Source organism: Ranitomeya variabilis, chromosome 2 (genome assembly GCF_051348905.1).
Source record: "Ranitomeya variabilis isolate aRanVar5 chromosome 2, aRanVar5.hap1, whole genome shotgun sequence".
Classification (NCBI taxonomy): domain Eukaryota; kingdom Metazoa; phylum Chordata; class Amphibia; order Anura; family Dendrobatidae; genus Ranitomeya; species Ranitomeya variabilis.
In genome coordinates this window covers 347,423,362-347,442,034 of record NC_135233.1, presented here as the reverse complement: position 1 = coordinate 347,442,034, position 18,673 = coordinate 347,423,362, and the positions used below count along the sequence as shown (strand labels likewise).

General features: G+C 42.3%; 1 long non-coding RNA gene across 1 annotated transcript in view; it reads right to left on the bottom strand.

Annotated features, from left to right (window-relative positions):
• Positions 1-18,673, bottom strand: part of LOC143809404 (uncharacterized) — a 147,644-nt gene that overhangs the window by 112,862 nt on the left and 16,109 nt on the right. Inside the window, exon 2 of the long non-coding RNA XR_013222266.1 lies at positions 14,628-14,680. This is a non-coding gene — a long non-coding RNA (uncharacterized LOC143809404). The remainder of the gene's footprint in view (positions 1-14,627; positions 14,681-18,673) is intronic.

Sequence of the window (18,673 nt, the reverse complement as noted above, 5' to 3'; positions counted from 1 at the left end):
ATAGGGGCGGTGCCCAAGGAAGGATTAGAAGCGAGATAGATTGTGCTGAGTGAGAAACGAGATCAAAGCAACAAGGAGAATACCAGTAGGAGTCGTGCTGTGAGACCGAGGCAACATCCTACTGAGGCGCACAACCGGCGGCCGGAACGCCGAGGAAGTATTCATACATCTAGCTTCAAGCAATACTTCAAACCAACGGCAGGACAGTCAGTCATAGGCGGGCTGTCTCACCTAAATCACCTACGAAGACATAGGGGGCAACTTGTGGAGAGGGGCGACTCTAGGGTCCCGGAAGAGCTCCGAGCCTACCCGTCATACGGGTGCCGTCCTAACCGTAACATCAGGGAGGGACGGAAGATTAGCAGGACATCATCTAATCGAGTTGTGAGGGAACTTAAGAAACAGACACAACAGTTGTGGGGACTTTCCGTAAGCACAGCAGGGAAGGATCACAACACATAGCGCTAGCAGGAAGGCACAGATTTCCACCTGTAAAGAGAACTCTGGAGGTGCCATTGGACCGGCCGGACTTGCGCAGCCTGGTTAACCGTATTCCGGATTGAGGACCCAGAGATCTTCAGTAAAGAGGTAAAGAGACTGCAACCTGGTGTCCTCGTTATTTACTGCACCGCACCACCACCACCATCCACATCTATCATTCACTGCACGCCCCTCAGCAGAGTCACGGACCGGGCCTAGCCACCGTGACAACCCCAGAGCAGAGACTCAGAGGCCCGGTACCGGGTACCCCTCGGCCCTGCGGCAGTGGGGGCGCTGCACATAGAGCCTGGGTCGTGATAGAGACCCTGTAAAAAGGCTCGAGTCACCTGTCATACGGGTTTGTGTCCCACTTCAATAAAGGACAGAGATAACTGAGAGGACCTTGCAACAAAGCCATAGGCAGTAAGGGACTACAACAACACAGCGCTAGAAGTAAGGCTTTTAACTCCACCTGATAAAGCTGGCCTCTGAACTTGCTTCCAAGCCGACCAGACCCTGCCTGTACCTGTGATCTGGTGCGCTGGACTGTGGCTACCTGCTACCATCAGTAAACCAGGTAAAAAGACTGCACAACTGTGTCCTTCGTTCTTTACTGCACCACTCACAATTTTCCATCTATTTACCGGGAGCCCTGGGGACCTACTTCACCTGTGGGAAGTTATATCATCTGGCAGCCATAAAATCACCCCAGAGGACCCCTTTAAGCAGTGTTGATCATCCCTGACCAAATACCACAGGTGGCGTCACGAACTTTCCTTATTTCTACAAATCCATTTAAAAACTATCCCTTTAACATGGGCGCCCAGGGCCACGGACCAGGTCGCCGCTGCCGTGACATGTCCCTTTAAGTACCGGACCTGGTACCGAGTACCCCACGGCCCTGGTGGGCGATTCATGTGTTTTGCTTTTATTCAAATAAAGGACTTTATTCTGGCTGTGTGTTTATTTACAATACAACTAGAGGATTAGTAATGGATAGGTGTCTTATAGATGCCTCTCTATTACCGTACTAACTCCTGGGCTTGATGTCACCTGACAATACAAAGGTGACATTAACCCCACTAATGTGAATCCCACTTGCCACCGTCACAGGGCAAGTGGGAAGAGCCAGGCAAAGCACCAGAATTGGCGCATCTAATAGATATGCCTATTCTGGGATGGCTGCGGGCTGCTATTTTAAATCATTTAAAAATACGGCGTGGTGACCCCTTTGTTCTTGAGAACCAGCCTAGCTAATGCTGACAACTGAGGGTTGCAGTCCGCAGCTGTCAGTTTTGCATGGCTAGTTATCAAAAATACAGGGGAAGCCACATCATTTTTTTAATTATTTATTTTTAGCGCAGGTGGCAGCTGATGAATACTCTCATTAGCCACTGCCTGCTCTCATTGTTATCAGTTGAATACAACTCTCAACATTTTCCCCTGCTAGCGCTGATTGCAGTGCAAGCAGGGGAGTATGATGCGAGCCGTCTTCAGCACTCAGCACCAGGGAACAGCGCAAACAATACCGCTGATTCCCAGGTGCCGGTACGTGTCACACTAATGACACATGTATGTCATCTGTGTGTCATCAGTGTGCACATGTGGGAGATGTTTTGTGACCCGTGTTGCTGTTAAAAAATGGATATGTCAGCATGTCTTCCTAATGGACTCACAGTACGTGGAAAAACACTGACGTGCACAGACCCATTCACTTGAATGGATCTATGTGTGAAAACTGTCACCACAAGTACCGGAAACACTGATGCCTGAAAGAGCCCTAATGCAGGTGACCGGAAACAACACGCAGAGGAAAACAAGGCAGGAACAGCCAATTAACTATTTATTTCCTGTGATATGACAGAATCTTGCAGTATGAAAATACTGAATAGATGCAGTTATAAAAACCGTTAATATGAAACAGAATAATCACAAGTAAATTATACAAGATGGAACATATAATGAGTCTTAAAGTTCACTTTAAACGTTAGGGATCTCCTTGGGGATTATGCTGATGTCCCTCTAAAAGAGGTGATACCCCAGTTCCCTTAGGAGCTACTATATTGACTCCTCCTGGAGCAATGGCCCTAGCGGTCACTGGTCCTTCCCACTAGGCCACAAGTCCTCCTGACATAGTGTACCAGACCCATTGGGCCTCCTTTGCTTTAATTGTCCCCCTCCCTGTCCGCTGTCTTAGCCCAGGCCAACCACTGTTGTGAAGTCTGCTCACCGCAGGTGGGCATCTCTTGGGTACGAAAGGATGAGGGTTGGGCTCCGGTTCTTGATTGTTGTCATCTGGACTCTAGGACTTGACTGGTGCAGGTCTGGCATTCAGGCCTTCATTGGTGTAGTCGGAACTCTGGCTATTTACCAGCGTAGATCGGCTCCTCAGACCTTGACCGGTGTAGTCTTGTGTTTGTATTCCGGGTCTGGTGCTGCTTCGGTACTGTCTCTAGCTGTGACTTGGCCCACTGGCACACACTCCTTTCTCCGGCCTGTCACACCGGCTGCAGTGTCTTTCCCGGCTCACGTCTGATCCACTCTCCTCTCTGGCACCAAAACCTGCTCAGATTTGGTAAGCATACCTTTTACAGTCAGGAACCCCATTATCAATGGCACCTGACTAGGTGTTACATCCAAACTCTTCCTCCCTGCAACTCTTCCTCTTCTATGTTGGTTCCACATGGTCCTGCTTGCACGGTAGATGGCAGCCCTCTCGAACCAATAGCACACAGTGCTGGGGTTTCTTAGAACTTTCTTTACCTCCTCTTACCCAAGCATAGTACAGTTGGATTATCACTACTCAATCAATGTTCGTTTGGCGCTTGCTACACAAAAGGTTGTCCAAAGTGGATTCACTTTAAATATTGGATCCCTTTAACTCCCACAGAGACGGCATTATGCATAAATTGCCTCGTATCCGATACTGTATGAGGGTCTGGTTCGGTCAAGATCCCATCGGTGGCATAGTGGCCCTCACCGGTCTTATTCCGGTCCTGACTGTAACCTACATTAAGGCATGATTCAGTATTACACACAGGTGTCTATTACACAAATATCCATGATGAAAGTGTATACCGTAAAGATGGTTTTATTCCACTGGAATTGTGTTTACACCATTAAATCGAGAGAACATGTATCCAGGGTCCCTGACGCACGAGCTGGTGAAACGTGTTGACCATAATGTACATTAATATTGCAGATATGAATATGTGGGGACCTCTTCTCAGCAGCGGCTGCAGTAAAATCTGATAGAACAGACACTCACCAGATGGACCCCGGCTGCCGCTCCGTGCGCTGTTGATAAATTATCCGCAGCCATAAAATATCCTTTCTCCCAAGTTCATGAGGCATAAAGCAGCAAAACTGGGAAACGGATTCATTCCATGGAGAATAATACATAACGGCATGACAAGTGACATTTTACTCATTTCCAGTAGAAATGTAACTGGACATTCTGTACGTGAGAAAGAGTCGGATTCTTCTCCAGTCCCTCAGTGGTCATAATTGGGTCTTCTGTCATTTGTGAGGATTTCAATCAATCTTCTCATTGATTTTTTTTATTGATATCATAGACCAAATTAATGTATGGGTTGTCCTTTGGGAACAATTTTCTTTACTTAATTGCATGTAGAAAAAAAAAATCCAAATCATTTTTGCAATTGAATTTCATTAAAAATGTTGCACCATTTTTTTTGTTTCCTAGTACATTCAACTAGGATATGGTCTGTGGCCATAAATAAGTTGAGAGGACAATAGAAAAAGACATAAAAAAGTTATCAGCTTTCCTAATAGACCATCAGAATGAGCTCACTGATGGATTCTCAGTTAACTCATTCTGCAGCCAGCAATAGACAATGCAACAGAGGCGATAGAAGGCAAACTGTGCACATTTTTAAATGAAACTAAATTGCAAAAATGATTCTTTTAGCCTAAATACATACAAGTAGAAAAAGAAAATTGTCCCCAGAGGTGGACAATGCAAATTATTATGGGGGCTGTAATCTTCAAAAAACAGCACCACACCTGTCCATGGGTTGTCCCTGGTATTACAGCTCAGCTTTATTGAAGTGAATGGGGCTTAATTGCAATACCACAAGCAAACTGTGGAGAGGTGTGGGGGCGTTTTCTAGAGAACCCCTTTAATAAACAACCTAATATTATGGTACATATCTATGTTTCTATAAAATGACATAAAGAAGACACCATTAATACACTTGGAAATGTATTTGCCAAAGTCCTGCTGTAAGGTAGTCATTTTGCAATGGCACCTAAATTGAGTAAAAGGTTCGTTATCTCCAATTAATACAAGAGAGTCAGCTTTCTTCCTTCTGATGGAGAGCTAATTTGCATATCTTCCCACATGGAGTTGAAATGATACTACCCCAAAAAATGCATGTGTGTATGCATATGACGTAAATGCATTGATATATTTTCCATATCGCTTAACTGAAAAAGACCACAAAAAATTGCACAAAAACAAAAATGAAACTTACGTGTGAATCCAGCTTTAAAGGGGTTTTCCGACTTTAGGGTACAAGTCAGAAGTCATTCCATGGGACTGCAGACTTGTGAATTATCACATCATTCACACTACTGGCTGTGAGAACTCTCGGGTATGTGATTTGCATACATATAGTCACATGCCGACTAGACGTGCATTGAGCGAGAATGGACACATCTAGTCGGAATGTGACCTAAAGTATGTATATAGCACCGGAGAATCCATATAGCGCTCACTATGCTCAATCTGAGGATTCACAAGTCTGGAATCACATGGAGAGACTGCAGACTTGTACTCAAAGCCGGACAACCCCTTAAACACAAAGGTATACAGAGGATTACTACGCAAACTATGAAAGTTCTTCCAGTTTTTTAGAAGGCTCCTAGAGAAGGCTGAATCTGTAGAAATTCAAAGTCATAGAATGTCTTGAATTCAGAAATGAAATTCAATTCTCATTGCATTCAGTGCAGATTAATAAAACCTCTTCTGCTCACCCATCCTCGGCCCTCCCTATACCTTTCCTGCCATTGCTGGTCCTCTAGTTCCTAGGTTTCTCTTTCTTGTCTTCTCTCTTCTTCTGTTTCAAAGCCTTTGGGACCGTCATTCTTCACCAGGTCCTTGCCACGTGAATTCAGATATAAAGCCAAACCAGAATCCTCTCCAAAAAGTAAAAGACCTCCATTTGCAGACAACTGTTTCTGGATTTTTGCCCCTCATCAGGGCAATGTCGGAGACTGGTTGGCTGGGCGAGAGGCCTTCGACACAGTCTCTTCCACTTTTAATTTTCCACTGAGGATTGCATGGCCTAAAAGTCTCCCTGCGCCAGTTTGACACTCTCCATCAGCAGGAACTTTACCCTTTAGCCTCAAGTGAATAAGTCAAACCATGAAATCAATTCATAGGTAATATTCTTGTTCTCTGTGCTATAGAACATCAATCATGGCTTTGTAGTAGGAAATAAGTTTAGGGTAGCTATATCAGGTAGCGAGTGGTGAGTGGTTGGAGAGCATATCCTATGAATCTCAATCTAGGCCCTCTGGAAATGGCACGGAAATGATCCCGTCTCATGGTTTTTAGCTACAAGCACAGCGAGGGATGAAACAGGAATGGTTCAGTGTGGCTGAATATCCATGCACTACGATGGGAGGGCAGTGCCGGCTGCACGCTCACTGGGTGCACAATGCAATATGATCATTATCCACATGACTGAACGTGTTTCATTTTTGAGGAATGAAGTGAGAAGAGCTAGAAACTCGCACCTTTCAAGAAGCAGAAAAATAATATTGCAGTAAGTGATAAGGTGTCGGATGCAGATCTAACAGACTGAGAAACAAGTAACAATGGTGCAATATATACACAGCTGTGAAGATGTATGTATCCCGCTGAGCGATCTCCTACTATGCAAAGTCCAGAAATTCATGGTTCGCCATCTACTGCCACTGAAAGTGAAGCACTACCTTAAAGCCACTCTGAAGAATATATTAAATGGTCACCATCATCTCAGAAAAAAAATATAAATCAAAAGGAAAAATGAAACTTTGAAATATATCTTAGAGAAATTTCCTCCTTTCTCCACTTATGACATTATGAGCCATTTCTTCTCCTCCCTTTGGCTCCTGAACTCATCGTGCATGCTAAAAAAAACCCTGCTAAAATCCATCTTGATCAAAATAAGACTGACTGCCAACTTCCTGAGGGATCAGATTACTGCTTCCTATTGACTGTGCTGGTGCTTCTTATCTCAGCCCAGAGCTGGATTCACTGATACACTGCTCAATACTGATGTCTATAATGTCCTCCATACGGTTAGAGCTTTTTTAACTCATGCCCAAGCTGAATTCACTGCTATGCTGCTCAGGACTAGTGTTGAGGGATACCTTCCGATATGCAAAGGTATCGGTATCGGATTGGATCGGCCGATATCCAAAAAATATCGGATATCGCCGATACCGATACCCGATACCAATGCATATCAATGGGACACAAAATATCGGAATGGTTCCCAGGAAACTCTCCTTCAGGCCCTGGGATCCAATTTCATGTATAAAATAAAGAATAAAAATAAAAAATATTGATATACTCACCCCTCGGACGGCCACTGGCTCTCACCGGTCCAAGCGTCTGCCTCCGTTCCTAAGAATGCAGAGTGAAGGACCTTCGATGACGTCGCGGCTTGCGATTGGTCGCGTGACCGCTAATGTGACTGCTCACGCGACCAATCACAAGCCACGACGTCATCAAAGGTCCTTCACTCCCTGCATTCTTAGGAACGGAGGCACCGCTAAGAGCCAGGGTCCGCCGGAGGGGTGAGTATATCAATATTTTTTATTTTTATTATTTATTTTTTACATGAATATGGATCCCAGGGCCTGAAGGAGAGTCTCCTCTCCTCCAGACCCTGGGAACCATACGCACCGCACACTTCCGATTCCGATTTCCGATATCACAAAAATATCGGAACTCGGTATCGGAATTCCGATACAGCGAATATTGGCCGATACCCGATATTTGCAGTATCGGAATGCTCAACACTAGTTACCAGTGATATATTCAGTTTATAGAAACTGAACCAGAGATTACTTCCATGTAAAGCGGCAGATTGCTGTCTAGAGTCTGTCTGCATTGGTGGCTGGTTAATATCATTACTAAATCATTTTCCTGGAAAAAAATCCTTACAACACTATTATTTATAACCCCTTTTGTATGTACAGTATATACACTGTGTTCCAAATTATTATGCAAATAATATTTCCTCATATTTTCTCTAAATTACCTATCTGAATTGCAGTCATTGTTATTTTCCAGTCATCTACTATTCTAGTATAATTGCAATGTTTTGGAACAAACGGCCTATGAAAACAGTATCTTTTAAAAAAAAATAAACACTCAAAATGCATGTTCCAAATTATTATGCACAGCAGAGTTTTCAACCTTTTTTTTTATTTTGAACAAAAAAATGGTCAATTGTGAAGTTATAAGCATTATCAGCTTATTACAAAATGAAATCAAACAGTTTTCAAGTGAAAGCTTTATTCTAGGTGATGTTACATTTGCACATCGGACCCCTTGTTCGAAAGAAGCTTCTGAACTCTCTCGTCCATTGAATTTGTCAGTTATTGGATGGTTTCTGCTTCAATTGTTTTGCATGTGGACAGAATACCCTCCCAGAGCTGTTGCTTAGATGTGAACTGCCTCCCGCCATCATAGACACTCCTCTTGATGATGCTCCAGAGGTTCTCAATGCGGTTGAGGTCAGGGGAAGATGGTGGCCACACCATAAGTTTGTCCTCTTTTATGCCCATAGCAGCCAGAGATGCAGATGTGTTTTTTGCGGCATGAGACGGTGCATTATCAGGCATGAAAATGATCTTGCTGCGGAAAGCACGGTTCTTCCTCTTGAACCATGGCAGGAAGTGTTGTTTTAGAAACTCCACATAGATTATGGAGTTCATAAGGGATCTTAAAGGGGTCGACAATCTCTCTCCCCATGATTCCAGCCCAAAACATTACTCCACCTCCTCCTTGTTGGTGCCTTAGCCATGTTTTCATGGGGTGTCCATCAACCAGCCATCCTCCACTCCATCCATCTGGACCATCGAGCGTTGCACTGCACTCATCGGTGAACAAAACAGTTTGGAAGTCAGTCTTCATGTATCGTTTGGCCCACTGGAGCCGTTTCTGCTTGTGTGCAGTGGATAGAGGTGGTCGACAGGATGGCTTACGCACAGCTGCAAACCTCTGAAGGACCCTGCATCTTGTTGTTCTGGGGACGTTGGAGGCACCAGCAGCTTCAAAAACTTGTCTGCTGCTATGACAAGGCATTTTTGCAGCTGCTCTTTTAACCTTACGCAATTGCCTGTTGGAAAGAGTCCTCAATTTTTTTCCTTATCAGCACGCACACGTGTGCTGGGAATCAGCTACATACTTCTTGATTGTGCGATGATCACGATGAAGTGTCTTGGCAATGTTGATTGTAGTCATGCCTTGACCTAAATACTCGACAATTTGTTGCTTCTCAGCAGCCGACACATCCTTTTTCTTTCCCATTTTGGCAAAAAATGTAGGCTGCTTAATAATGTGGAACAGCCTTCTTAAGTAGTCTTGCCTTTATTTGGACACACCTGCCAAACTAATTTGCACAGGTATCTGCAATTGCTTTCAGTGATATAAAGAGCCCTGACACACATCACCATCAATGAGTTTAAATGACAAACAAAAAAATTCTAACCTTATCACTCCTAATTCCTAAACTCTTTGTGCATAATAATTTGGAACACAGTGTATAAAAAAAGAGTTAACCTAAGTGTCCCAATTATGCATGGCGTCATTCCTTGTATTACAAGGTAATAATGAGTTCTCCCATTTGCCCTGCTCTTCATGTTGGCTCATACATGTCAAAGTAATGGCTAAACACTTCATTAAATACAGATCAGGGACTATCTTAATAATTAATGACATTAGAGCTGCTTAAATGGTGTTTGTGGTCTGCACATTCCACATGTCTGACGCGAAGACACCCATGCAGAGAATCTCCGTGTTGTAGGATCAAACAATGTGTGTATCATTAGGAGCATGTGGCTGCCATAAGAAACTCCACCCGAATTTGACCCAATTTGCCATCACAGTGATCTAAGAGAGTCTTTTTGCAGAGATTTTCGAGTTTTTCAAGATTTTTATAAGTTTAACATTTTTTAGAAGGATTTTGGAGAGTTTCTGCTCAGCTTCTTCTACAAATACTCAGCAAAATGACTCAGTGTATGCGACGCTGAGTCACTTCTCACTGACAAGCCGTGAGTTGGAATAGTCAAAGAGTCTGAGGTCAAAAGTCAGAAGGGTACATCATAAACAGAGGGAAGAGACAAAGTCGTAGTCAGGTAACGGTCCGAGGTTAAAACACCAGGCGGATCAGAGAAAAAGGGATAAACAGATGGATGGTCAGAACAAGGTCCAAGGTCAGGCAGCGATACATCAAAAAGCACAATAGAAGGCACAGAGAAAACCAACCACACTTAGCTGAAGTTATGGCTGACAGCTATCTGGGACTGCCAGCTCAGTTAAATAGCTGAGAAATCAAGGGAGCCTGGATTACCTAATGAAAGATCAGCACCTCCCAGTTTCAGATTGAATGGTTGAGCGGTCAATGAAAACACAGACAGCTCAGCAGGCCCATGCACCAGGCTGGACAACTGAGCTGTCAATCACTGCAAAGACAGCTCAGCAGTGAGGGGTGGAAATCATTACCCATAGGTTATGTGCACACAACATCTTCAGGTGGATTCCACCCGGAGTGCACCTGCAAAACTGCCTCAAAAATACCCCATAAAATGAACATAGTGCACAGCAATGTCAAATCGATATTGCTGTGCAAAAAATCCATCTTATGTCACTTCTATTTGCCTCTTCAGATTCCGAAATGAAAGAAGTAATATGTTTATTCTTTTACTGAGACTTTAGAGCGAAAGACGTTGGCTGTATTTTTCTTGAAGCGTATTTTTTGTTGTCCTTGCAGTTATTTTTTATTTTTTTTATTGCATGTGTGAAATAGTGTGCAGCGCAAACTCTGCCTGAAGAATGGTCAGGGTGTTTCGCGTTTTTTCTTTTTACCGTTTAGCACCTTTACAAACATGAAGTGATTACAAAACAGATCAAAACACCAATCACATGAACAGAGAGTTATTTTTAAATTGTAGTGTATTTTCATTTTATTTTTTTTAATGTCAGCATTTTTGCCATTTTTCTAGTTGTTCCAGGAGGGCTTTTTTATATTTGTGAAGTCTTTACAGCTTTTTTGGTTTGCCCTTGTTATCGGCATTTTTCGGATGTTTGTGTAACTGCATTCAACAATGAAAAACTGTTGGCTTTGTTTACAGCAAAAATGTTCGCAAAATGCTCCAAAAGACACCTGAGCATATGTTGAGCCTTTCGAATTGACTTGTATTGTAAATTATAGAGCATCTTCAGCAAGGAAAATGCCTGAAGAATGGACATGTAACTTCTTTTAACCGCTCGGTATCTTTGGAAACCTGAAGTGTATAAAAGACGCTCAAACACTGAACAGCATATGCATATGTTCATTCTTTTGAGAGATACATTTGTGCTTTTTCAGGCAGAACAGATTGAAAAAATAAATATTGTTTGCACATACAATTATGGTACCTAACTCCACATGTGTTCTGACATTATTAGCCTTATAGCATCATCGCGCTTTAAACCAGACAAAAAACAATCCATTTTTAGTACAGGTAAGACTGATGGCTTATTTTTAGTTTTTGGGGGGTTTTCGAAATGACTTTTATATTATTTTCTTTTACTATGTTTCTAGCATAAAGGTGCACTAAAGTTAAGTCTTAAAATAGGGGAGTTTGGTTTAGTACAGTCATAGGAGCAAACGTAGTTTCTTAACGTTTTTTAAAGTTTTTTTTGCTATTACTTTTATATCTCTATGTACTTCTTTTGTATAATTCACAAACCTTTTGAAAAATATTAACATTTTATTATTACATCATCTTTTTTCCAGTTTAACTGGAACTGTCGTATCAGCCCCACTCTGAGAGGAATCACAGCCCTAAGCCTGAAATTTTAAAGCTGATCAAGTTCTCTTAGAGTCAGACCTGGCAGATTTTTTAGCCGCTGGAGAAGAAAAGTCTGGTTGCGACAGGGGCACCTTTTACTTTTGAGTCGAATGTCCTCTACTTACAGTAGAACGGTTGGGGGCAGAATGTGATTTGACATCATCTAACACAAGAAAATAAATTGTAGCGGAGAAACAAATAAATCCTAATTATTGTAATAGTCTATTTTTTGGGGGGACAAGTAATATCTTGGGAAGTCGAATTTTGCATGTACTGGATTGTTCTAAGCACGGACCTCGTACAGGGTTATTCCATTACTCTGTGATGTTAGAAGAAGGGACAAACCTCTCATCCCTTCTCATGAAACAGATTGCTTTTCACACTTGTGAGATGAAACAGTAGGACGAGTGGATTTGATACGGCTAAAGAAGTAAACCAGAATTCTGTACATCGGTGGAGCTAATTTTTAATAAACGCAGTTGAAGAAGGCTCAGGACAAAGATCTCGAGAATTGGGGACAGTCTGCAGAATGAAGGAGATCATAAGAATCTAGAGCCAGATAAAAGTTTAGACTGTGAGGTTCATGTAGTAAAGCGTATTTCGATATCGTAAGGGGGAGCGCAAATGAGAAGATGGAAGCTTAGGGACCCTTCACCAGTTTGGGATTGGATGAGGATTTCAGAGCGGAATCCGTTATCGTTTGAAAAGGAGTTTCTATGTGCAGCTGAAAAAAAATATTCATAGTAAAAACGAGAATGCTCGTTATTCTTTCAGATTCCAAAATTTAAAAAATAAGCCTCACAAGACATCAACTGAAGATCTGTGGCAGATTTTTGGATTTCTAACGGTTTCGGTAAACATACTGCAGATTTACCAGACACAGATCAGTGAAGTGAATGTTCTACAAAAACTATAAAGGGGTTGTCCGCTACATTAGTTGACTTTAAAAATGGTGTCTGACATTTAAAAAAAGCGCACTTTTACCCACTGGACTCCTGCCACTCCTCTGTACCGTCAAGACTGTTTCTTCCAGCTCAGACGAAACATGACTATTACAGCCAACCAGTGGTAGCTCATTAGCCACAGAGGTCACATCCACCAGGATTGAAGGTCAGGCCTATAGGGATTGGATATTGGATCATATGGCAGAAACCTAATTAAAGGGGATATACGGTGTTCATTTATACGCTTAGAAGACACTTGACACCAGTACATCTTCACTCCATGGAAGAACTTAGGCGTTACTCAATATACTGGAGAGGGGGTGGTAGTTCCTACATGTTGATACTTGAAACCAGCACTGAAAAGGGAAAATTGTAGCTGATGGAACATGGATTTGATGATATATGTGTTTATATATATGGTAAATATGGCTGGAGGAGGATCAGCAGGAAAAGTAAAGATCATATAGCAGTTGATGAGAGACAAGTCAGGGTATGTCGTGTACACTATATATAGTCACTGATGGTAAGGAGGCCATACTTGGGTAGTTTTTTCAGTCAACATTCACAGTTTTTCCCTGATACATATATATGTTTGGCCAAGTGTGCATTCTCCATAGGGAGAAGACAATTAAATCCCCCACAAAGCTCAAACCAACATAATTTTGTACCCACCAAAATCAAGTGTCTAATGTGTATGGGGGCCTCAAAACTTTCCCTCCCACACATGATGTTGGTGAGGCAAGATGTAGACGTGTCCAATTTGAGACTGACCAACCTTTTCTTCTCCCTGAGATAAACCATCACCAGAGATGTCCACATTGTCTCTCTCATAGGGGACATAGGCGTGCATGGCACAAGTGAGTGCTCCTATGTATGGAGGAGACAGGACAGATAGATGCTGACCAAAAAATTGATCGGATGACAGATTTCAATTGTGTAGGGTGGGGAAGGGGACTTTAAGGTGCTGTCCACGCTTGGGGTATAAGTCTTCAGTCTTGTGAATTCTCTCCACTGTTGGTGCCAGGAGCAGGTGGGCATGAGACCCGCATGTGATTTGCATGCATGCGGTTACATGCCGACTGGATGTGCATGGCCTCTCTCAATATAAGTGAATTGAGTGAGGCAAGACACGTCTAGTTGGCATGTGCCCAGAAATATGTACATGACCACCTACTCCTGGCCCTGGAGAATCCTGACAGCATGCACTGTGCGCACTTTGAGGATTGACAAGTCTATATTTATACACAGTGACTGCAGACTTAAACCCCAAGCCTGGACAACCAGATATACAGTATCTTGTGAAAGCTTATATCCAATGAGGAAAAAAAAAGATAGGGCATGTTGAAATTTAACATGCTCAACTCTTTTTTTCTCAGTCACATACTGCCGAGGGAGAGTCTTGACGTCAATACACATTAGATGGTCAGCTGGTCCTGCCAAGGTCTGCAGGTATGGCCAATATTCATCTTGCACCTGTAGGCCAGTCAAGGTCAGATATCAATAGTAGAGTAGCTGATGATAGTCCAGATGGGGTCAGTAATTTATACCAAGGTAGGCGATGAAGGGGCAGTCAGGGTGGGCTATATTTATTACAGCAGCCGTAAATGCTGCAGTCAAGGTCATCCATCTATGCGTTATCTAGTATCTATTGAGCGGGAAGTATATCATGATATTCACAGGAGGTTTAAAGTCAGTTTCCCGCTTAAACAAAGTAAGAAATTGAGTGAGAGATATACATTAAAGGGGTTAATACACCAAGGATATTCATTCCACTTCTCATCTATTCTGCCATATTGGAAGGTTACAATATATTCAATCATGATAACAAAATGTCATCGTGTTTTTAAATCTGCCAGCAATGACAGTTTTACATAAAGAAGGGAGGAATTAAATGTAATGTCAGTGACGCTTTTTTTTTTACTGCATTTTAAAAGGTTTTAAAAACTATAATTCATTTCCGGAGGCCTGTGAAAACATTCTGCATAAACACTGCCACTAAATCATCTTTCCTATTTGCATTTTCAATTATCTTTTAGTCTGTAACACACTGGGACTTCTTTTTCCAAGCCAAATCAGTAAAATAAATATATTTTCTGGACAAAATTACCCGCTATCTGGGCTACTTACAACGTGCTGATAGTTTCCCAATACAGTGCTTGAGATTTATATAACTAAGGCTCCTGGGAAAAGAAAAAGAAAAATAACAAGTAGCTTCTTCCATAGATATTGCAAGAATTTTCCTTACTTTATCACATTCACAAAGCATGGGCATGTCCTAATATAAAGCGGGGGTTGGGAACTTTAGAATGTGGGAGTGGCCAAAGGATTTCTGGGAGCATGTCCCCCCGATCTGAAGTTTTTTTATAAAGAGGTGACTATGAATCTGATTGATTTGTGATGGAGTTTAGAAAATGGCAGCGTACAGGCTCTCTTAAGGAAGTTTTAATGCATTTGTTACTTGTCTAATGCAATTTATCAATTAATGTTAGACACATTTGTTACTTTAATGCAATACATCAATTAAATTGCTGAAAATTAATAATGGTATGAGCAGGTTTACAAAGCTTTCTTGCTTCTACCGAGATGTTATTCTCATTACAATGACTTTACTGTAAATTGTGTTTTTTGAACAAAAAGTGACATAAAGTCAATTTCATTTATAACGTCTTGAAATGTGAAAAAGCGCTTACAGAAATAGAATGGGGTAATTAAAAATCATGGTAAAAAAAATCAGGTGGGATATCATTTAAAATACAAACAATGAAAAGGATTTCGGATCTCACCTTAAATCGGATGAGTGTTGTCTGATTTTTTATCGGATAGCCCTCAGACCAATGCTCTTCTAATAAAATAAATATTATATATATATATATATATATATATATATATACTGTATATATATATATATATATATATATATATATATATACAGTACAGACCAAAAGTTTGGACACACCTTCTCATTAAAGATTTTTCTGTATTTTCATGACTATGAAAATTGTACATTCACACTGAAGGCATCAAAACTATGAATTAACACATGTGAAATTATATACTTAACAAAAAAGTGTGAAACAACTGAAAATATGTCTTATATTCTAGGTTCTTCAAAGTAGCCACCTTTTGCTTTGATTACTGTTTTGCACACTCTTGGCATTCTCTTGATGAGCTTCAAGAGGTAGTCACCGGAAATGGTTTTCACTTTACAGGTGTGCCATGTCAGGTTCAATAAGTGGGATTTCTTGCCTTATAAATGGGGTTGGGACCATCAGTTGTGTTGTGCAGAAGTCTGGTGGATACACAGTTGATAGTCCTACTGAATGGACAGTTAGAATTTGTATTATGGCAAGAAAAAAGCAGCTAAGTAAAGAAAAACGAGTGGCCATCATTACTTTAAGAAATGAAGGTCAGTCAGTCCGAAAAATTGGGAAAACTTTGAAAGTGTCCCCAAGTGCAGTGGCAAAAACCATCAAGCGCTACAAAGAAACTGGCTCACATGAGGATTGCCCCAGGAAAGGAAGACCAAGAGTCACCTCTGCTTCTGAGGATAAGTTTATCCGAGTCACCAGCCTCAGAAATCGCAGGTTAACAGCAGCTCAAATTAGAGACCAGGTCAATGCCACACAGACTTCTAGCAGCAGACACATCTGTACAACAACTGTTAAGAGAAGACTTTGTGCAGCAGGCCTTCATGGTAAAATAGCTGCTAGGAAACCACTGCTAAGGACAGGCAACAAGCAGAAGAGACTTGCTTGGGCTAAAGAACACAAAGAATGGACATTAGACCAGTGGAAATCTGTGCTTTGGTCTGATGAGTCCAAATTTGAGACTTTTGGTTCCAACCACCGTGTCTTTGTGCGACGCAGAAAAGGTGAACGGATGGACTCTACATGCTTGGTTCCCTGTTGTGAATTTGCTTTTTGCTCCCTCTAGTGGTTACTAGTTTTTTGACTCTGGTTTTTCTGTCATTCCTTTTATCCGCACCTGGGTCGTTAGTTAGGGGTGTTGCTATATAAGCTCCCTGGACCTTCAGTTCAATGCCTGGCAACGTAGTTATCAGAGCTAGTCTGCTGTGCTCTTGTCTACTGATCCTGGTTCCAGTTATATCAGCTAAGTCTGCTTTTTGCTTTTTGCTATTTGTTTTGGTTTTGTATTTTTGTCCAGCTTGTTCCAAATCTATATCCTGACCTTTGCTGGAAGCTCTAGGGGGCTGGTGTTCTCCCCCCGGACCGTTAGACGGTTCGGGGGTTCTTGAATTTCCAGTGTGGATTTTGATAGGGTTTTTGTTGACCATATAAGTTACCTTTCTTTATTCTGCTATCAGTAAGCGGGCCTCTCTGTGCTAAACCTGGTTCATTTCTGTGTTTGTCATTTCCTCTTACCTCACCGTTATTATTTGTGGGGGGCTTCTATCCAGCTTTGGGGTCCCCTTCAATGGAGGCAAGAAAGGTCTTTGTTTTCCTCTACTAGGGGTAGCTAGATTCTCCGGCTGGAGTGTGTCATCTAGAATCAACGTAGGAATGATCCCCGGCTACTTCTAGTGTTGGCGTTAGGAGTAGATATATGGTCAACCCAGTTACCACTGCCCTATGAGCTGGATTTTTGTATTCTGCAGACTTCCACGTTCCTCTGAGACCCTCGCCATTGGGGTCATAACAGTTTGCCAGGCCAGTATTAACTGTTTAATCTGTCGGTACCTGAACATACCGCTATGCGTTCATATATCAAGGAGTCTCTGGAGAAAGGACATATTCGTCCGTCTTCTTCCCCTCTTGGTGCGGGATTCTTTTTTGTGGCAAAAAAGGACGGATCTTTGAGACCTTGTATTGATTATCGGCTTTTAAATAAGATCACTGTCAAATTTCAGTATCCTTTACCGCTGTTGTCTGACTTGTTTGCCCGGATTAAAGGTGCCAAGTGGTTCACCAAGATAGACCTTCGTGGTGCGTACAACCTTGTGCGCATTAAGCAAGGTGATGAATGGAAAACCGCATTCAATACGCCCGAAGGTCATTTTGAGTACTTGGTGATGCCTTTTGGGCTCTCCAATGCGCCTTCAGTTTTTCAGTCCTTTATGCATGACATTTTCCGGAAGTATCTGGATAAATTTTTGATTGTTTATCTGGATGATATTTTGGTTTTTTCTGATAATTGGGATTCGCATGTGGAGCAGGTCAGGTTGGTCTTTAAAATTTTGCGTGAAAATTCTTTGTTTGTCAAGGGCTCAAAGTGTCTCTTTGGTGTACAGAAGGTTCCCTTTTTGGGGTTCATTTTTTCCCCTTCTGCTGTGGAGATGGACCCAGTCAAGGTCCGAGCTATTCTTGATTGGACTCAGCCCTCGTCAGTTAAGAGTCTTCAGAAGTTCTTGGGTTTCGCTAACTTCTACCGTCGTTTTATCGCTAATTTTTCTAGCATTGTGAAACCTTTGACGGATATGACCAAGAAGGGCTCCGATGTAGCTAACTGGGCTCCTGCTGCCGTGGAGGCTTTCCAGGAGTTGAAACGCCGGTTTACTTCGGCGCCTGTTTTGTGCCAGCCCGATGTCTCACTTCCCTTTCAGGTTGAGGTGGATGCTTCAGAGATTGGAGCAGGGGCTGTTTTGTCGCAGAGAGGCCCTGGTTGCTCTGTTATGAAACCTTGTGCCTTTTTCTCTAGGAAGTTTTCGCCTGCCGAGCGAAATTATGATGTGGGCAATCGGGAGTTGTTGGCCATGAAATGGGCATTTGAGGAGTGGCGTCATTGGCTCGAGGGTGCTAAGCATCGTGTGGTGGTCTTGACTGATCACAAAAATCTGATGTATCTCGAGTCTGCTAAACGCCTTAATCCGAGACAGGCCCGCTGGTCATTGTTTTTCTCCCGCTTTGATTTTGTTGTCTCGTATTTACCAGGTTCAAAGAATGTGAAGGCCGATGCTCTTTCTAGGAGCTTTGTGCCTGATGCTCCTGGAGTCGCTGATCCTGTTGGTATTCTTAAAGATGGAGTTATCTTGTCAGCTATTTCTCCGGATCTGCGACGTGTGTTGCAGAGATTTCAGGCTGATAGGCCTGAGTCTTGTCCACCTGACAGACTGTTTGTCCCGGATAAGTGGACCAGCAGAGTCATTTCCGAGGTTCATTCCTCGGTGTTGGCAGGTCACCCGGGAATTTTTGGCACCAGAGATCTGGTGGCCAGGT